This window comes from Loxodonta africana, chromosome 18 (assembly GCF_030014295.1).
Source record: "Loxodonta africana isolate mLoxAfr1 chromosome 18, mLoxAfr1.hap2, whole genome shotgun sequence".
Taxonomy (NCBI): Eukaryota; Metazoa; Chordata; class Mammalia; order Proboscidea; family Elephantidae; genus Loxodonta; species Loxodonta africana.
The window spans coordinates 2770182-2792726 of NC_087359.1; the positions used below are offsets into that span (position 1 = coordinate 2770182).

The following is a 22545-nucleotide window of genomic DNA, read 5'->3' on the forward strand; positions in this document are numbered from 1 at the left end:
ATATCTAGGTAGGTATGTTTTTCCACTTTCCTCTCTTGTCCAAACACACCGTTCTTTACTGGTTGACTAGAGACAGGTACTGGATGACATACTGTGCGATTCTCGGAAAAGAGACTTGATGGCTTTATAAAGCGGTCCATCCACAAAACCGCTCACCTTCACCTGCAAGAATGATGCTTTGCAGAGAACTTGGGATAGGGTGGGGTATTTGGACTCTGACATCCAGTCTACTTCTCCAGGTTGGCCTAGCTTCAAAGCGAGATTCTCTCTTTGCTATTATCTTCATGTCCATTAGGCAATCACTTACTGTGTAGTGGTCTACAATATAACCTCACCTATCTGTTAGAAGGAAAAGCAATGACACCAGTAGATAATGGTCCCTCTAAGGTAGTCCAAAGTGCACTTTCTACACGCAGATTACTCTATCTCTCAAGACAAGAAAGCAAAACTCTCCTCCCAGATCTCAGTGAATGAGGTGTATTTAAGCCTTCTTTAGGAGAAAGAAAATAAAATAATTAGGAAATCCCTTTCTTAAAATAATAGCTGCAAAACCATGTGTTGATAAAGAAAGAAACTGAAAAACTTGTACGACTGTGTCTGATCCAGACACGTCAGGTGAATGTTCCTATTCCAGTTGACTTGCTTGCCATTGAACATGGTATTTTGAGGGACAAAAACCTGGCAAGAGAGAGAAATGAGGGCAATCAGTGGACCCAACTGGGGTGTGTTAGACTCTGAGGACAGCAGTCACACAGTAGATGGAGACACAGCCAATGGGGTGCACATGCCCACTGGGCCTGTGCCACAGCTGATGGTGTCACGGGGCTCCACAGAAGGAAAGCTACCCACTAAATGTGTAAGCTCGGCCTCGCCCATCTGTCATAAACACTGGGTCCAAAGGCCACAGGTGCAGATGGCACTAAAAAGTAAACATGACACTCAGGCAGAGGCCACTTGATAGAACAGGAAGATGCAAAATCCAGGACTCGTTTCTAGTCAATGAATGGGCTAACAACAGCCTATTCATCTTTGGCATCTGTTGTTTCTTCCCCTCTCTGGTTAGTCATGAATAAAGCAGTTTTATTTGAAAGGATGTTGTGTGTACCCAGGACCAGCCTTCTGCCTATTGTGAACCAGGCAAACTTTGTCTTTGGTGCCCTTCCTAACAGGCTCCTGCTTCTTTTTCCTCCCACCAGGTGTCAGGGGTCCAAATCCATGCTCAGAGCCTTTGCTCATTCTCTTGGGTGAATGCTGTTTGATTTCATAAATGTTTCTTTAGTATCTAGTAGGCAAAGCACCATGCTAAACAAGAGAAGAGAGGTTTGAAAGAGCTATGAAACAAAACCATCCCCCATGGAGTGAGAGATGCAAACATACAGACACGTAAGCAAAATACAGATATTTGTAGTGATATACAGAAGTGCAGGAGTCCCTGGGTAGTGCAGTTAATGCACTCAGCTGCTAACTGAAAGGTTAGAGGTTCGAGTCCACTCAGAGGTACCCTGGAAGAAAGGCCTTACAATCTACCTTCAAAAAATTGACCATTGAAAACCCATTGGAGCACATTTCTACTCTGACAAATGGGGTCTCCATGAATTGGAAATGACTGCACAGCAACTGTTTTTTTTAAATCGAAGTGCAAACACATTTCAGTGGAAGCATGGTGGAAGGAGACAGAATTCCAAATGTGAAAATGGTAACAGACCCTAGGGAAGGGGTGAAATTCCAATCATGAACTGGAGAATAGGGAGGCCTGGAAAGAGTTTAAATGGCATTCTAAGTGAAAGGAAGAACTGAAGCCAAGGTGTGGCATTTGGAGAGTTCAGGTAGTATTCAAGAGGTAACAGACCACATGTCCTTTTTAATTCTAGATCCATCAATAATGAGTTGTTTTGCCTCAGAAAATTAGTTAGGCTCTCTGATTTCTTTATCTGCAAAATAAAAGTGGATTCAATCAACATTTATTGAGGAACTTACATGTGCCAAGCTCTGTGCTTGGTGTTAAGGGTATAACTGATTTAAAAATATCTACCTTATAGGGTTCACGTGAGAATTAAAGGGGGTGATGCATGTGAGAAACAGCAGAGGACCTAGCAAAGAATAAGTTTCAGTGAATAGCTGCTAATGCTGTTGTGGTAATGGTTATGGTGATAGTGGTGGTGGTGGTTGTGGTGGTGGTGGTGATAATGGTGGTGGTGAGGGTGGAGATGTTGATCGGGTTACTTGTTCACTAAGCTGGGAAAACAGAGCTTGTGGCATGAAGTTAGAAAGAGTGATGTCTGCCAAGAGCTTAAGAATAGACAGCTTCGCTGTGATACTGCCTTGTTACAACGGACAAAATTCTGATGTGGAATTAACTTTGGGTGGACAAAGTTCTGAGCAACCCTAGCCCCTCTTGAGGGCCCTGAAACCCCATTTTCCTGTCCATCCCAAGGCCAATTTTCCGAGAAACAGCTATTAAAATTGATTTAATTGACTGATGGCAGGCAGATACAAAGAATAGTCCGTCCTTCCCTATTCTTGTTGGAAAGCATGGACAGTGCTGCCTACTATTTAGAATCATGACACAGACCTCACAGAGCTGCAACAGGAAAGAAGAATGACAGAAGGAGGAGGCAATGTATGTGGAGCCAACAATGTCATAAGAGGCTCAGTCCCAAACACATTGCCTCAAAATGCATTTCAATGTGTAAGCCCTACTTTATATTGACTGACCATATGGAACTGGAGATGTATTTCTCTTGAAGAAAATGTTACTGCAACACAAAATCAAATCACACCCAAGAGGGTATATATTTCCCATATTTAAGGGAAATGAAAAAATTTTATAATTTAGTAATACTTCTTGACAGTTTCTAAATGCACACCTCTACAAACACATGCCTGTTTCTCTCCATTCCAAAGCAAAAGTGACAGGCTACTACCAAAACAACCTGCTTGTAACCCCCATCTTATCATTTTTCTGCTCTCAGATCTTCAGTAACACCCACCAATGCTTGGTGAGTTTGCTACTATGATATCTGAAAGGCACCAGTTTCCTCCCTCATTTTCGGTATAGCTAGAAACATGGAATCATTCTCAGTCATCCTCTCTTATTTACCCCCACAGTCATTTTTGTTAATTTCCGTCAATGCTAGTAGTTTTCACACCAGTCCTCCTCTGCAAAACTAGAGAATATCTCTCTAGTGTTCATCTTCTCTAAATGGTGAGGGGAAGGAGATGTTAGGAAGCTGAACTCACGTGTAATGTTTTTACTTTTGTCACAAAAGGCACATTGTGGACCTCCCAGCACTTGATATGCTGACTTGTACTCCTTGCTGTATGCCTCCCCCCACCCCAGATTTTTTTTTCTCCATCTAGAATAAACATCTCCTTAAGCAGAGCCCAGAGAACATGTGCTAAATGAATGAAAATTTTACCTTTCCCAAAGCCAGCCTTCTGTGCTCAGTATAAACTGCTAGCTTTTGAAAATGAACATGCTGATCCAGTGAAGGAAAGAGAAACTACAGAAAAATAGCAAAGGCACTGCTGACTCAAGATGCAAGAGTAGATGGGCCCAGAGAGGAGAACATTTCCTTAAGCATATGTTAGGGGCAGAAAGTCAGGGAGTGAGTTATTGAGTCACCCTTCTGAAACATTCTGTCAGAACACGGTTTTAAATATTGATGTCACAGAGTGTCCTGATGATCTGTGCATGAAAATTCTTCATTTCCCAGGTACTTCCATTCAACAACTATTCAGTGAGCACCTACTATGTGCCAAGTACCTTTCTGAGAGAACAAGAGAACAACAGAAGCCTGGACATCATGGAACATATTGGCAAGAAGATAAGCAAAGAAATTGAGCAAAAGATACATATGACAGGCTAGCCAGGGAGACCATCATTCTGACCCTCACTATGATGGTTAAGACTGTGTGTCAACACATCCAAAAACAAGAAAGTGCCAAAATCAAAGAATTATCCCTACTACTTGGACAAATAGAAACAGAGCAACAGAAGAACCCCTCGGGCACCAGAAGAAAGCAAATAATAAAAATTAGAGCAGCATTAAATGAAATAGAGAATAGAAAAACAATCGAAAGAGTTAATAAGACCAAAAGCTGGTTCTTTGGAAAGATCAACAAAATTGAGAAACCCTTGGCCAAACTGACAAAAGAAAAGCAGGAGAGGAAGTAAATAACCTGCATGAGAAATGAGATGGGCAGTACCACAATAGACTCAACTGAAATTAAAGAATTATATCAGATTACTAAGAAAAATTGTACCCTAACAAACATGAAAACCTAGAGGAAATGAACAAATTTCTAGAAACACACTACCTACATAAACTAACACAGAGGTAGAACAACTAAATAAACCCACAACGAAAGTAGAGATTGAAAAGGTAATTTAAAAACTCCCAACAAAAATAAAAAATACCCTGGCCCTGATGTCTTCACTGAAGAATTCTACCAAACCTTCAGAGAAGAGTTAACACAATTACTGACTAAAGGTATTTCAGAGCACAGAAAAGGGTGGAATACTTCTGAATTCATTCTATGAAGCTAGCGTAACACTGATACCAAAACCAGGTAAGGATACCACAAAAAAAAAAAAAAAAGAAAATTACAGACCTATATCTGTCATGAACTTAGACACAAAAATCCTCAACAAAATTCTAGCCAATAGAATTCAAGAACACATCACAAAAATAATTCAACGTGACCAAGTGGGATTCACACCAGGTATGCAGGGGTGGTTTAACATTAGAAAAACAATCAATGTAATCCATCATATAAATAAAAAAAATCCATCATATAAAATAAAAGACAAGAACCACATGATCTTATCAATTGATGCAGAAAAGGCTTTTGACAAAGTCCAACAGCCATTCATAATAAAAACTCTCAGCAAAATAGGAATAGAAGGAAAACTCCTCAACTTAATAAAGGGCATTTATACAAAGCTAACAGCCAACATTATCCTAAATGGAGAAAGTATGAAAGCATTCCCCTTCAAAACCAGAAGCAGACAAGGATGCCCTTTATCACCACTCTTATTCAACTTTGTGCTGGAGGTCCTAACCAGAGCAATTAGGCTAGATAAAGAAATAAACAGCAGAACTAAAAATATCTCTACTTGCAGGTGACATGATCTTATACACAGAAAACCCTAAAGAATCCACAAGAAAGCTACTGAAACTAGTAGAAAAGTTCAGTTGACTATCCAGATACAAGATAAACATACAAATATCCATTGGATTCCTCTACACCAAAAAAAAGAACGTCGAAGACAAAATCACCAAATCAGTACCATTTACAATGGCCCCCAAGAAGACAAAATACTTAAGAATAAATCTAACCAGAGATGTAAAAGACTTATACCAAGAAAACTATAAGACACTGCTGCAAGAAACCAAGAGACCTACATAAGTGGAAAAACATACCTTGTTCATGGATAGGAAGACTCAACTTTGTGAAAATGTCTATTCTACCCAAAGCGATCTATAGACACAATGCAATCTCGATCCAAATTCCAATGACTTTTTTAATGAGTTGGCGACACAAATTGCCCACTTCACATGGAAGGGAAAGAGGCTCCGGGTAAGTAAAGCATTACTGAAAAAAAAAAAAGAACAAAGTGGGAGGCCTCACTCTACCTGATTTTAGAATCTATTATACTGCCACAGTAGTCAAAATAGCCTGGTACTGGTACAACAACAGATACGTAGACCAAAGGAACAGAACTGAGAATCCAGACATAAATCCTTCTACATATGAGCAGCTGATATTTGACAAAGGCCCGAAAGTCTGTTAAATGGGGAAAAGACAGCCTCTTTAACAAATGGTGCTGGAATAACTGCATACCCATCTCCAAAAGAAATGAAACAAGACCCATACCTCACACCATGCACAAAAACTAACTCAAAAACGATCAAAGACCTAAATATAAAATGTAAAATGATACAGATCATGGAAGAAAAATAGGGACAACACTAGGAGCCCTAATACATGGCATAAACAGTATATAAAACATTACTAACAAGGCACAAACACCAGAAGAGAAACTAGATAACTGGAAGCTCCTAAAAATCAAACACTTAGGCTCATCCAAAGACTTCACCAAAAGAGTAAAAAGACTACCTAGAGACTGGGAAAAAGTGTTTTGCTATAACAAATCCGATCAGTGTCTGATCTCTAAAATCTACATGATACTGCAAAAACTCAATAACAAAAAGGCAAATAACCCAATTAAAAAATGGGCAAAGGATATGAGCAGGCACTTTACCAAAGAAGATATTCAGGCAGCTAACAGATACATGAGGAAATGCTCATGATCAGCCATTAGAGAAATGCAAATCAAAACTACAGTGAGATACTACCACATCCCAACGAGGCTGGCACTGATCCAAAAAACAAAAAATAGTAAACATTGGAGAGGTTGTGGAGAGACTGCCACTTACACACTGCTGGTGGGAATGGAAAATGGTACAACCACTTTGGAAATTGATTTGCCCCTTCCTTAATAAGTTAGAAATAGAAGTACCATATAATCCAGCAATCCCACTCCTTGGAATGTATCCTAGAGAAATAAGAACCTTCACACAAACAGATATGTGCACACCCACATTCACTGCAGCACTGTTTAGAATAGCAAAAAGGTGGAAGCAACCAAGGTGTCCATCAATGAATGAATGGATAAATAAATTATGGTATATTCACATAATGGAATACTATGTTACGATTAAGAACAAGGATGAATCCATGAAACATCTCCTAACATGGAAGAATCTGGAAGGCATTATGCTGAGTGAAATTAGTTGCAAAAGAACAAATATCCTATGAGACCACTATTATAAGAACTCAAGAAAAAGTTTAAACACAGAAGAAAATATTCTTTGATAGAAGATAGGGGAGGGAGGGAGAGAGGTATTCATTAAGTAGATAGTAGACAAGAAATATTTTAGGTGAAGGGAAAGACAATACACAATACAGGGGAAGTCAGCACAACTGGACTAAACCAAAAGCAAAGAAGTTTCCTGAATACAACCAAATGCTTTGAAGGCCAGAGTAGCAGCAACAGGGGGCTGGGGACCATGGTTTCAGGGACATCTAGGTCAACTGGCATAACAAAATGTATCAAGAAAATATTCTGCATCCCACTTTGGAGAGTGGCATTTGGGGCCTTACATGCTAGCAAGGGGCAATCGAAGATGCATAAGTTGGTCTTAACCCACCTGGAGCAAAGGGGAATGAAGAATGCCAAAGACACAAGGTAAATATGAGCCCAAGAGACAGAAAGGGTCACATAAACCAGAGACTCCATCAGCCTAAGATTGGAAACACTAGACGGTGTCCTGCTACAACTGATAACTGTCCTGAAAGGGAACACAACAGAGAATCCCTGACGGAGCAGGAGAGAAGTGGGATGCAGACCTCAAATTGTAGTAAAAAGACCAGACTTAATGGTCTGACTGAGACAGGAGAGAACCCATAGGTCATGGCCCCCAAACCTTCTGTTGGCCCGAGAATGGAAATATTCTGGAAGCCAACTCTTCAGACAGAGATTGGACTGGACTATAAGACAGAAAATGATACTGGTAAGGAGTGAGCTTCTTGGCTCAAGTAGACACATGAGACTATGGGGGCAGCTCCTGCCTGGGGGCAAGATGAGAAGACAGAGGGGGAAAGGAGCCGGCTGAACGGACACAGGGAACACAGAGTGGAGAGGAGGAATATGCTATCACATTAGGGAGAGAGCAGCTAGAGGTACATAGCAAGGTGTGTATAAGTTTTAGTATGACAGACTGACTTAAATTGTAAAATTTCACTTAAAACACAATAAATTAAATAAGTAATGATTGTGTGTCAACTTGGCCAGGCCATGATTCTCATTGTTTGGCAGTCGTATAATGCTGTGATCACTTCCCTGTTGAGATTTGATATGTGATCACCCCCAGGATGGGATCTGCTGTGAGTAGGCAATCAGTTGAAGGGGAGTTTCCTTGGATGAGTGGCCTGCATCAAGTGGGGGCAGACATTCAGGCAAGGCTCTGGGGCTTTTGCTTATTCTGGATCCTTTGGCTGGCTCCTCTTCATCTCACCTCTGGTTCATGGGACTTGAGCTAGCAGCTTACCTGCAGTCTTGCCTGCCAATCTTGGGTTCGCCAGCCCCTGCAGCTATGTGCATCAGGGGAAGCCTCTCTTCTGACCCATGGACTTGGGACGTTACAGCCTCTACAACCATGTAAGCCATTTCTTTGCTATAAATCTCTCTCTCTCTCTCTCTCTCTCTCTATTTATATATATATATGCTTTACTGATTTTGCTTCTCTAGAGAATCCAGCCTAAGATATTTGGTACTGAAAGTGGCTCTAGGGAAACAAAATTATAAGGAAGAATTTTCTAAATTGGATCTTAAGTCTGGTTAGTCTTAATGATGTTGATGACTCTGCTTCCAACAGTAAAGATGATATTGCTAATCCACAGTGTGAGATGGCAGTTCAAATACCCAAAATATCACCACCAGTGGGTCAGGTATCGGTGAAAGACAAGGCTCTGGATGATTGCATGGATGATACCTTGCTACAATTTCGTCATAATGAGAAATACAATGAAAATTATTGTTTGGTTCTACTTTCACTAGGCAAACTGGTGAAAGAAAGAGATGAGCCCAGGGCTTCAGAGACAAAGCTCAAATGCCACATACACAACCTCAAAGTTTCCACTTGTGCCTTGAAAGGAAGCCTTATTTGTTGTAGTAACAGAGTTGATATTGCTGAAAACCAAACCCAGAGTCTTATTGTAAGAGTGACTGAATTACAACTGAGCTGCCAAATTCAAGAGGTGCCTGAAGTTAAAGTGAGGGCTTTGATTGGGAAGAAATGGGATCCTGAAACCTGGGATGGGGACATATGAGTAGATAATCAGGAAGCTGGAGACACTGAGCCCCTAAATTTCATTGAATCACTCCTGCTAACAGAACCATTATCCCCTCCACTCTCATCTAATGAGATCAGTCAAGCTATATCTAATGTGCCTTTGACTGAGTCAGTGCCTGGGACAGCGTCTGAGGCAGATGCTCTACCAGACAATGCTGAATATTCTCAAAACATTTCCCCACCAATTTTGGTTTCTAGACCTATAACTAGACTTAAGTCCCAGTGACCCCAAAAGGTGAAGTACAAAGTGTAACCCAGGAGGAGGTACACTCAACTCAGAATGAACTGCTTGACTTTTCTAATATGAACAAACAGAAGCCTAGGAAAATGTGTGGGAATGGCTATTAAGGGTGTGGGATAAGGGTGTAAGGAAAATAAAGATGGATCAGTCTGAGTTCATTGATATGGGCTCATTAAGCATAGACTCTTCATTCAATGTTTCAACTCAAAAAGTTAGGAAAGGATCTTATACTTTTTTTGGCTGGGTTGCTGCAGTATGGATTTCATGGTGAAAAAAGAAAAAAAATTTCTTTTTTTTTTTTTCTTTTTAGCCTACGTTAAATCAAGTTGAAGTACCAGACCTGACTTGCTATACTGCAGAAGAAGGTATCCAAAGGCTTAGGGAAACTGGCATGATAGAGTGAATTTATCAGGTTAGACCCACAGACCCACACATGGAGTGTCCAGAGGACACACCTTTTACCACAATGGTGAGGAACAAATTTGTGAATGGAGCACCAGCATCCTTGAAATCTTCTGTGATTGCTATTCTATATGTCATATTTGACAGTAGTAACTGCCCTAACTGAATTAGGACACCTAACTACAGTGCATTGATTGGAGCCAATAGCGGTAGGGGCCAAGTGATGGCACTCAATCTACAAAGACAAGGTAGGTGTGGTTACCATTATGGACAGCAGAGTCAAAGCAGTAGTCAGAATAGTCTGACTCTTATGAACTTACGGCATTGGCTACTTAGTCATGGTGTCCCTAGGAGTGAAATAGATAAGAAATCTACTAAATATTGATCTGTACAAGGAGATGAATGCTAGGTCAAGTGAACAACAGTCTAACTCAAATCACCAGAGTAGACAGTCACAGCCCAGACTTGAGCAAGTTTACAGGTCCACAACCCCTTGATTGAAGGGGAGGTCAGGTCCCCTTGAGGAAGGACTCCAATAAACTGCCAAAAACTTACACTATTAATTTTTCACCCAGTCTTCCCCAAAGGGATCTACAGCCTTTTATAAGAGTGACTGTTCATTGGGGCAAAGGAAAATAATCAGACTTTTATGGGATTACTGGATCCTGACTCTGAACTGACACTAATTCCAGGACACCCAAAACATCACTGTGGCCCACCAGAGTGGGGGCATATGGAGGCCAGGTTACTAATGGGGTCTTAGCTCAAGTCAGTATCACAGAAGGTCCTGTGGGTCCCTGAACCCATCCTGTAGTGATTTTCCCAGATCCGAAATCATAATTGGAATAGATATACCCAGAAACTGGCAGAATCCCCACATAGAATCCTTGACAAATGGAGTAATGGCTATTATGGTAGGGAAAGCCAAGTGGAAGCCATTAGAACTGCTCCTACATAAGAAAAGAGTAAAGTAAAATCAATACTGCATTCCTGGAGGGACTGCAGAGATCACTGCCACCATCAAGGATTTGAAGGATGCAGGGGTGCTGATTCCCACCACATCCCCATTCAACTCACCTATTTGGCCTGTGCACAAAAGAGATGGATCTTGGAGAAATACAGTGGATTATCAAAAACTTAACCAGGTGGTGACTCCAACTGCAGCTGCTGTTCCAGATGTAGTTTCATTGCTTCAGCAAATTAATACATTTCCTGGCACCTCTTATGCAGCTATTGATCTGGCTAATGCCTTTTTCTCCATATCTGTTTCCAAGGACCATCAGAAGCAATTTGCCTTTAGCTGGCAAGCCCACCAATACACCTTCAATTGCTTACCTCACAGCTACATCAACTCCAGCCCTGTGTCATAATTAAGTCTGCAAGAAACTTGATCACCTTTCCCTTCCAGAAGATATCACACTGGTTCATTACATTGATGACATTATGCTGATTGGACCTAGTAAGGAAGAAGTGTCAGTGACTCTGGACTTACTGGAAAAACATTTGTGTTTTGAGTGGGAAATTAATCCCACAAAAATTCAGGCACCTTCCACCTCAGTGAAATTTCTAGGGGTCCAGTGGTGTGGGGCATGTCAAGATATTCCTTCTAAAGGGAAGGAAAAGTTAATGCATCTGGTTCCTCCCATAACTAAAAAGGAGGCACAACACCCATTGAACCTCTTTGGAATGTGGAGGCAGCATATTCCTCATTTGGGTGTGCTACTAGCCTAGTTATCAAGTGACTAGAAAAGCTGCTAGTTTTGAGTGGGGCCCAGAACAAGAGAAGTCTCTGCAACAGGTTCAGGCTACTGTGCAAGCCACTCTGCCACTTTGCCCATATGAATCACCTCATCCAATGGTGCTTGTCTGTGGCAGATAGAGATGCTGTTTGGAGTCTTTGGAAGGCCCCTCTTGGTTAATCACAGTGCAGACCCTTAGATTTTGGAGCAAAGCCCTGCCATCTGCAGATAACTACTCTCCTTTTGAGAAACAGTTTTGGCTTGTTACTGGGCCTTAGTAGAGACTGAACGCTTAAACATGGAACACCAAATCACCATGCGCCCTGAGCTGCCCATCATGAACTGGGTGTTGTCTGACCCACACAGTCACAAAGTTGGGCATGCACAGCAGCACTCCATCATTAAATGGAAGTAGTATGTACGAGATCGGGCCCAAGCAGGACCTGAAGACACAAGTACGTTGCATGAGGAAGTGGCCGAATTATGCATGGTCTCCACTCCTCTCACATTACCTTCCATCTCCCAGTCTGCACCTATGGCCTCATGGGGAGTTCCTCATAATCAGAGGGTTGAAAAAAACTCGTACCTGGTTTACAGATGGTTCTGCATGATATGCAGGCACCACTCGAAAATGGACAGTGGCAGCACTACATCCCCATCCTGGGACTTTGTTGAAGGACAGTGGTGAAAAGAAAGTCTCTCAATGGGCAGAACTTCAAGGAGTGCACCTGGTTTTTCACTTTGCTTGGAAGGAGAAATGGCCAGATATGCAATTGTATACTGATTCATGGACCGTGGCCAATGGTTTGGCTGAATGGTCATGGACTTGAAAGGAACGTGATTGGAAAGTTGGAGACAAGGATTTATGGGTAAGAGGTATGTGATAGACCTTTCAGAATGGGCCAAAGAAGTGAAGATATTAGTGTTTCATGTGAATGCTCACCAAAGGGTGGCCTCAGCAGAGGAGGATTTTAACAATCAAGTGGATAGGATGGCATGTTCTGCAGAAACCAGTCGTCCTCTTTCCCCAGCTACTCCCGTCATTGCTAAATGGGCTCATGAACACAGTGGCTATGGTGGCAGGAATAGAGGTTATGCATGAGCCCAATAACATGAACTTCCATTCACCAAGGCTGACTCGGCTACAGCCACTGCTGCGTGCCCAATCTGCCAGCAGCAGAGACCAACACCGAGTCTCCAATATGACACCATCCCTTGAGTTGATCAGCCAGCAACCTGGTGGCATGTTGATTACACTGGACCACTTCCATCATGGAAAGAACACCATTTTGTTCTTACTAGAATAGATACTTAACTCTGGATATGGATTTGCTTTCTCTGCACACAATGTTTCTGCCAAAACTACCATCCATGGATTTATAGAATGCCTTATTCACCATCATGGTATCCCACACAGCATTGCCTCAGATCAGGGGATGCACTTCATAGCAAATGAAATATGGCAGTAGGCCCATGCTCTTGGAATTCACTGGTCTTACCATGTTCCCCATCACCCTGAAGAAGCTGGCTTGATAGAAAGATGGAATGGCTTCCTAAAGACACATTTATGGTGCCAGCTAGGTAGCAATACCTTGTAGGGTTAAGGCACTGTTCTTCAGGAGGCTGTATATGCTCTAAACCACAGTCCAATATATGGTGCTGTATCTCCCACAGCCAGGATTCATGGGTCCAGGAATCAAGGGGTGAAAATGGGAGTGGCACCACTCACTAGTACCCCTAGTGACCCACTCGCAAGATTTTTGCTTCTTGTCTCTGTGACATTATGCTCTGCAGGTCTAGAGGTCTTAGTTGCAAAGGGAAGAATGTTCACACCTGGAGACATATCACTGATTCCATTGAACTGGAAGCTAAGAATGCCACCTCACCACTTTGAGCTCCTTATGCCTCTGGATCAACAGGCAAAGAAGGGAGTTATCATACTGGCTGGTGTGATTGATACTGATTACCAAGAGGAAATCAGATTGATACTACATAATGGAGATAAAGAAGAGTGGGTCTGGAATGAAGGAGATCCCTTAGGGTGTCTCTTAGTACTACAAAACTACAGTGCCCTTTAATTAAAATCAATGGAAAACTATAGCAACCCAATTCTCATATGAATACTAATGGCCCAGATCCTTCAGGAACGAAGGTTTTGTTTACCCCACCAGGCAAAGAACAATGACCAGCTGAGATGCCCGATGAGTGTAAAGGGAATATGGAATGAGTGGTGGAGGAAGGTAGTTCTAAATACCAGTTACGGTTACGTGACCACTTGCAGAAATGAGGACTATAATTGTTATGAGTATTTCTGCTTTGTATGTGTAAATCAAATATTTTTGTTTTCTTCAATTATATAAGATGTTAACAAGGCTATTGCATTTTTTGTTATATGTGTGCTAGTTGTATCATGTTAGGCCCAAGTACGACCTTACAATTGTCTTTATTCAGAGATTTTATTGGTTTAAGGAGACGTGTACAGGTGCCAAGTTGACAAGGGGTGGACTACGATGGTTAAGATAGTGTGTGAACTTGGCTAGGCCATGATTCTCAGTGTTTTGGCAGTCATACAATGTTGTGATCACTTCCCTGTTGAGATGTGATACATGATCACCCCAATGATGGGGATCTGCTGTGAGTAGCCAACTAGTTGAAGGGCAGTTTCCTTGGGCATGTGACCTGCATGGAGTGTGGGCAGATGTTCAGGCAGAGCTCTGGGGATTTTGCTCATTCTGGATCCTTCAGCTGGCTCCTGTTCTTCTGACCTCTGGTTCTAGGGACCGGAGCTAGTAGCTTACCTGTGGTCTTGCCTGCCAATTTTGGGATTCACTGATCTTCCCAGCCTGTGAGCAAGAGCCCTGCTCTCTGGCCTGCCAATTTTGGGTTCACCAGCTTCTGTGGCTATGTGAATTAGGAGAAGCCTCTCTCCTGACCCACAGACTTGGGATGTTGCAGCCTCTACAACCGCCTGAGCCATTTCCTTGATATAAATCTCTTAAAGTGTATATATTTATACACTTTACTCGTTTTGCTTCTCTAGAGAATCCAGCCTAAGACGCTGTCACACAAATATAAGAAATACAGCAGGAAATGGTGCTCAGCTTTGAGGGACTCTGAATCAGGGAGCAGAGAACAGCAGCAGGGAAGTGCAGACAGGCAAGAATCAAGGAATCAGTGAGTTGCATATGTTATAAAAATTACTTCTTCTGCCATCCCTTCCCCAACCCCCAATCATGTGAGCCACCATCTGCTGTGAACTGGGGAAGCAACCCCAGCAAAAGAGCCGGCTTCTCTAACCCCTGTCTGAACAAAGAGACAGGATCCCAAGCTTCTGGTCTAAAAGGTAGACCTCCCGGGGGTCCATTCGGAGCATGCCAGCACCTCTCTCACTTAGACACTGTCAGCAGCAAGACTACTGCAAATTCCTACAAAAGGCCCCTGCAGCAGAGTTAACCTCCATAATCAACACTCTGCCTGCTTCCCTGCATACCCTATAGGTCTGGCCTCTGTAACCAACACGACAGACCTCCTTCGGGGTCAGTGTGGTTCTGTGGGCCCCCCTTTCTGGTCAGGGCTAAGTACTGCTGACTAAGGCTGCTGTGTGCTAGGAAGCAGACATCTTAAGTAGAGGCTACACTCACAGTCAACATACTACAGAAGGACTATGATAGCAACAAGGAAGGCCTCTCTGAGGGTCTGTTCAGAGCATGACAGCCCTCCCTTGACCCAGACTCTGTCAGCTGCAAGGCTGCTGTAACCTGCTACAGAAGGCACCTTGCAGTGGCGTATGCTCCCATAGTCACCACTCTACCTGTCTGCCTGTACATCCCATAGCTCAGGCCTCCAAAGTCAACAGGACAAACTTCCTTGAGGGTCAATTCAGGTTAGTCTGCCCCCAATTCAAGTTGGTACTGATGACTGCTGACTGAGGCTACTATGTGCTAGGAAGCAAGCATCCAACAATCTATAGGAGCGCTCTGATAACGAAAAGGAAGACCTCTATGGGGATCCAATAGGAGCATGACACCCACTCCTCCACCCAGTAACTGCTGGTTGCCAGGCAGTTGCAAATGTCTATAGAAGGCCCCTGCAGTGGAGTCTTCTCCCATAGTCCACACTCTACCTGCCTCCCTGCACACTCCATAGCAGATATCTGAAACCAATAGGACAGGTCTCCATGAGGTCAGTTTGAATCCGTCTACTCCCCTTTGTGATTGGCACTGAGGACTAATGACTGAAGCTATTAAGTGTGAAGAAGCAGGTGACTTGAGTGGAGGTTACACCCGCAGACAATATACTAAAAGGTGGGCTCTGATAGCAACAAGGTAGACTCCTTGAGACATCTTTTCGGAGCATGAGAACCCCTCCCCCACTGGTAACTGTGAACTCTGGACTGATACAAACTCCTACAGTAGGACCCCTACAGTGGAGACAGAAGGTGGGTCACCTAAGTGGAGACTGCTTCCAAACCACCACAGGGCCACTGGGGCTTTGAAACCAAGACAGATCTCTCAGAAGTCCTTCTGGGGAGTACCAATTCCTCCCTTCCTAAAACAGAGGAAAGTCTGTGACTTCCCTGAATGCCAAATCGGAAATAAGCAGCCCCCACAGTGCAGGGAAGAAAGCCTCAGGCAAAAACAGAGGGCAACACCCAGCCCAAAAAGGGCTTCCAGGATGTGGGTGTTCAAACTGAAAAGCATGGTTGCAGAAACAGAGAAGTGAAGGGAATAATAACCAGAAAGAGGGGTCTATGCCCCCTGGTAGACTGAATAGTGTGTGGAGCCCAGTGGCGAACAGATGAACCACAGCATGCTCTGTGATGTGTCTGGGAGACATTGAAAGTTGAAAACTGAGACCTGGAACTTCTGAATCCTAATTAAACTAGAGAGAGAAAAGGACCTACCGCAGAGAGGGAGAGGAAATGGTAAGCAAAAGCCGAAGTCTCTGTCCACCTAAGAGTTTTTTTGCAGAAAGTCCTGAGGGCAAAAACCCTAAATACTGCGGAGAACTGAGGAAGTAAAAACATATCTATGGAAGACTGAAAAATGAAAAGATTGGAAGACTATAATGCAACAATGTTAAACTTAATTAAAGAATTAAAGGAAAGCAGAGACAAAGATCTAAAAGAAATAAGAAAAGCAATGTAAGAACAAAAGAAGAACCAAAAAAAAAGAGATAAAAGGAAACCAAACAGAAATATTGCAACTGAAAGGGACAATAACTGAAATGAGAAACACAATGGAAGGATTTTACAACAGATTTAATCAGGCAGAAGAAAGAATCATCAAATTAGAGGAGAAGGGAGTTGTTATAGATCGAATTGTGCCTCACCAAAATATGTGTCAATTTGGTTAGAACGTGATTCCCCGCATTGTGTGGTTGTACTGCATTTTGTGATTGATGTAATTTTTCTATGTGTTGTAAATTTTAATCTCTGCCTGTGGTTAATGAGGCAAGATTAGATTATGTTAAAAAGGACTAGAGTAGGATGTAACACCCTTACTCAGGTCACATCCCTGACCCAATGTATGAGGAGTTTTCCTGAGGCATGGCCTGCATCACCTTTTATCTTACAAGAGATAAAAGGAAAGGGAAGCAAGCAGAGAGTTGAGGACTTTATATCACCGAGAAAGCAGTGCCAGGAGTAGAGCGTGTCCGTTAGACCTTGGGTTCCTGCGAGGAGAAGCTCCTAGTTCAGGGAAAGATTGGTGACAAGGACCTTCCTCCAGAGCCAACAAAGAAAGCCTTCTCCTGGAGCTGACACCCTGAATTTGGACTTCCAGCCTCCCAGACTGTGATATAATAAACTTCTGTTTTTTGAAGCCATCCACTTGTGGTATTTCTGTTATAGCAGCACTAGATAGCCAAGAGAGTAGTCAAAATTACAGAGGCTGAATAGCAACAAAATAGGGGCTTAAGAAGGCTGAGCACAGTTTAATTGAATTATGGGACAATAAGAGACCTAAGATATGCATCACAAGAATTCCAGAAGGAGATGAGAGACAGAAAGGGACAGAAAGGATATCTGAAGAAATAATGACAGAAAATTCCCTGCATCTGACAAAGGATATGAATCTACAAAGTCAAGAAGCTTGAAGAACCCCAAGCAGGATAAAGCTATAGAGATCTACACCAAGGCATGTCATAGTCTGGTTCTCAAAAAGTAAGGAAAAGAGACAATCCTGAGAGCAATGGAGAGAAGCAAACAGTCACCTACAAAGGATCCTCAACAAGATTAAATACCAATTTCTCCTCAGAAACACTGGAAGCTAGAAGGCAATGGAATGGTATATGTAAAATGCTGAAAGAAAAAAAATGTCAACCAAGAAAACTATGCACAGTGAAACTCTCCTTCAAGAACAAGGGTGAGATTAAAACATTCCTAGACAAATAGAAGCTGAGAGAGTTCATATCCACCAGACCAGCCCTACAAAAAATACTAATGGAAGTTCTGCAGATGGCAGGGAAATGACACTAGAAAGAAAAATAAAGCCATACAGAAAAAGAAAGATCCCTTATAAAGTGAATTGCATAGATAAGTATAAGAAAAAAAGAGCTAACAATAATGTAATCATGCTTAATAATTCCAATTATTTTGACCTTCATGCTTTTTAAAAACAAATGTATAAAAAGCAACAATAAAATTATATTGCAGGGTGCATGAAATATAAAGATGCAATTAGTGATAACAACAAAAAGAAGGGGAAGAATGGTATGGGTACAGAATTCCTTATATGTTACTGAAGTTATACTGGTACCAACTTAACTAGGATATTATAAATACAAGCCATTAAATGTAATACTCATGGTAACCACTGAGAAAATACCTAATAAACATACACAAAAGGAAAGAAGAAGTAAACCAAAATGTCTCACTGCAATAATCCAACAAAAAATAAAAGCAAGCAGTAGTAAAAGACAAACACAAAGAAAACTTAAAACACACAAAAATCAAATAACAAAATGACAGAAGTAACTCGCTTCTTATCGGTAATTATAGTGAATGTAAATGAACTAAATGCTCCAATCAAAATGCAGAGAACGTCAGTATGGACAAAATAACATGATCCAATTATGTGCTGTTTAAGAGAGAAAAAACTTAGACCTAAGGACACAAATAGGTTGAAAGTGAAAGGATGGGGAAAAAAAATATTCCATGTAATAATAACAAAAAGAGAGTTGGGTAGAAATTTTAATATTAGACAAAGTAGATTTGAAAACAAAATCTGTTCCAGGAGACTGTAATGGACATTATACAGTGATGAAAGGGGCAATTCATCAACAAGATTAGCAATCATAAATATATATGCACTCAACATTGGCGCTCCTAAATACATAAAGCAAGCATGGCGAGAACTGAAGAGAGAGGCACTACAATAATAGTTGGAGACTTAATACATCATTTTCAATATTGGACAGAACATCTAGAAAGAAGATCAGCAAGGAAACAGAGGACCTGAATAACACTACAAACTAACTGGCTTAACAAAATTATACAGAACACTCCACCCAACAACAGAACAATATGCATTCTACTCCAGTGCACACCGATCATTCTCCAGAGGAGACCACATGTTAGGTCACAAAGCAAGTCTTGATAAATTTTAAAAATATTGAAATCATAGAAACTATTTTCTCTGACCACAATGGAGTGAAGCTAGAAATCAATTTAAAAAAAAAAAAACCTGGAAAATACACAAACATATGAAAATAAAACAACACAATATTAAACTACCAGTGGATCAAGGAAGAAATCAACAGGTAAATCACAAATTTCTTTGAGTCAAAAGAAGTGAAAGCACAACATACCAAAATTTAAGAGATGCAGTGAAAGCAGTATTCAGAGGGAAACATACAGCAATATATGCCTACACAAAAAAAAGAATGATCCGAAATCAAGAGCCTAACTTGACCACTTCAAGAATGAGAAATAAGAGCAAACTAAGCCTAAACCTACCAGGAGAAAGAACATAATGAAGGTCAGAGCAGAAATAAATAAAATCAAAAACAGAAAAACAATAGAGAGAATCAAAAAAACCTGAAGTTGGTTCTTTGAAAGAGCGACAAAATTGACAAACCTCTAGCTGGACTGACAAAGAAAAAAGAGAAAAGACACAAATAACCAAAATAAGAAATGAAAGAGGAGACATTACAACTGACCTGATAGAAATAGAGAGAATTATGGTAAAATATTATGAACAACTGTAAGACAACAAACTGGATAATCTAAATGAAATGGACAAACTCTTAGATTCTTACAATTTATACAAATTGGCTCAAGAGGAAATAGTCTCAACAGACCCATAAGTGAAGAGATGGAATCAGTGATCGAAGACCTCCCAACCAAAAAAAGTCCTGGACCAGATGGCTTCATTGGGGAATTCTACCAAAAATTTGATTGGATTAAAAGGGAAATTTCTTAATATGATTCAGGGCATATTTGAAAAGCTAGCAACCAACATTACACTAATTGGGGAAAGACTGAGAGCTTTCTTCTTGAAATCAGAAACAAGAACAGGGTGCCTACTCTCACCACTTCTACCCAATACTGTATTAGAAGTTCTGGCCAAAACAATAAGACAAGAAAAAGAAATAAAAGGTAACCAGATTGGAAAAGAAGTAAAGTTATCTGCATTTGTGGATGACATGATCCCATATATGGAAAATCCCAAGGAGTCCAAAGGAAACTCCTAGAGCTAATCAAGGAATTTAATAAAGTTACAGGGTACAAGGTAGACAACCAAAATTAAGTTTTGTTACTATAAACCAGCAATGAGAATCATGAAAGGGAAATTATTCCATTTACAATAGCATCTAAAAGTATAAAACACCTAGGAGTAAATCTAACGAGGAATGTAAAGGACTTATACAATGAAAATTATAAAATACTGCTAAAAGAGATTAAAGAAGGCTTAAATAAATGGAAAGATGTTCTGTGTTCACGGATTGTTAATGTTGGTAAGATTTAATATTGTTAAGATGTCAATACTACCCAAAGCAATCTATAGCACAATCCTGATCAAAATTTCAACAGCCTTCTTTACAGAAAGGGAAAATCCAATCCTCAAGTTTATATGAAATGCCAAGAGGCCCCGAATAGCTAAAGCAATGTTGAAAGAAAAGAACAAAGTAGGAGGACTCACACTTCCTGATTTTAAAACGTATAATACAGCTGGGTGGGATTATACAGCTACAGTAATCAAAACAACCTGGTACTGGTATAACAACAGCCACACAGACCAACGGAATAGAATTGAAAGGCCAGAAATAAACACCTGTACAGTCAGCTGACTTTTGACAAGGGTGCCAAGTTCATTCAATGGGGAAAGAAGAGCCTTTTCAATAAATGGTGTTGGGAAAATTGAATTTGCACAAGCAGAAAAATGAAACAGGATCCATGCCTCACACCATACACAAAAACAAATTCAAAATGGATTAAGGACCTAAATGTGAAAACTGAAACTAAATTCTTAGAAGAAAATACAGGTGTCATGCTGTTGGGCTTAGCTTTTAAATGGATTATCTAATAAAATAGCAAAAGCACAAATTGCAAAAGACAAAATAGATATGTGAGACCCTATAAAAATTAAAAACATTTGTTCTTCAAAAAAATTTAGCAAAAACAAGCTACCAACTGGGAGAATATCTCTGGAAATCATATATCAGATAAGAATCTATTAAACCAAAATATACAGATAAAACTTTGACAACAAAAAGACAACCCCATCATAAAATGGGGAAAGGATCTGAATAGACATTTCACCAAAGAGAACAGTCAAATGGCCACCAAACACTCGAAAAGATGTTCAACATCATTAGCCATCAAAGAGGTGCTAATCAAAACCACAAAAAGATAGCCACTAGGATGGCTCAGATTACCAAAAATAAAAAATAACAAAAGTTGCAGATATGAGGAAAATGGAACACCTACCCATTGCTCATGGGAATGCAAAATGTTACAGCCCTTGAAGAAAACAGTGTGGTGGTTCCCACAAAATTAAAAATAGAACTGCCATATGACTCAGCAATTCCACTCCAAAGTATATACACAAAAGACTCGAAAGCAGAGTCTCAAACAGGTACTTGTACACTGATGCTCATTGAAGCACTATTCGAAATAGCCAAAAGGTAGAAACAATCTAAATGTTCATCAACTGATGAATGGTTAAACAAAATGTTGTACATTGGATTACTACTACTTGGCCAGTAAAAAAAAATGAAGTATTATTACATGCTACAATATGGATGGAACTTGAAGACATTACGTTGAGTGAAATAAATTACAAAAGAGCAAATACAGTATCGCCTCACTTACATAAAAAGACAAGAACAGGCAAATGTATAGAAACCAAAGTTTATTAGTGGTTACAAGGGATAGGAAGGAAGGGGAAAGGGGAGATTATTGCTTATGGAGTGCTGGTTTCAGTTTATGGTGATGGAAAAATCGTATCGATTAAGGGTAGGCTTACACAGCCAACTCATGTAATAACTGCCAATAAGTTGTGTACCTGTAAAACGCTGAATTGGCAAAAGTTGTGTGATAGATACATGTACAACACCAACAAAAAGAGTAGCTGCTGAGGCTGCTTATGTACAACCAACACCTCATGAGATTTCGTTCCTTTCTTTGGAGGTTTAGGGTCATGGTTTCATAAGACTTCCCAGTTAATTGGCCTAATAATGTGTTTAGTGCTTCTGCTCTACTTCCTAGTTCATTGCATAGTATCTGGGGTCTTAAAAGCTTGTAAGGGACTGTTCAAGGCACAGCAATTAGTCTCTAGTCTCCTGGAACAACAGAGAAGGAGAGTCAGGAAAAGGAGGATAAACTGAAGTGTGTGGCCAATTGCCTCCAGGGACAACTGCCTCCTTTGCCATGAGACCAGAAGAAATGGATGGTGCCTGGAAACCATTAATGAACATTATGATCAAAGATTCTATAGAAGAATTCTGATCAAAAGGCAGAAAATGCAGAACAGAATTTCAAATTCTCATGGAATAAAGACATTCTGGAGCCATGGAGCCTGAATGAATCCCTGAAACAACTGCCCTGAGATAATCTTTAAAATTTAACCCAAAAATATCCCCTGAAGTCTTCTTAAAACCAAACAATAGTTTAGTAAAGAATGTCTGCCTCAAGCATTACGTATGCTCTTTTAAGATCTATCTGTATGGAATCAAATTGACAACAGTAACTTGAAAGCTTAGGAATCTTAGGGGGCAGTGAGTTTTCGATAATGGGAAA

The 22545-nt window shown here is 40.8% G+C and overlaps 1 pseudogene; it reads left to right on the forward strand.

The window, feature by feature from the left end:
* The first annotated feature begins 7193 nt into the window (after positions 1-7193).
* Positions 7194-13599, forward strand: LOC135228139 (uncharacterized; annotated as a pseudogene).
* Positions 13600-22545: the final 8946 nt, after the last annotated feature.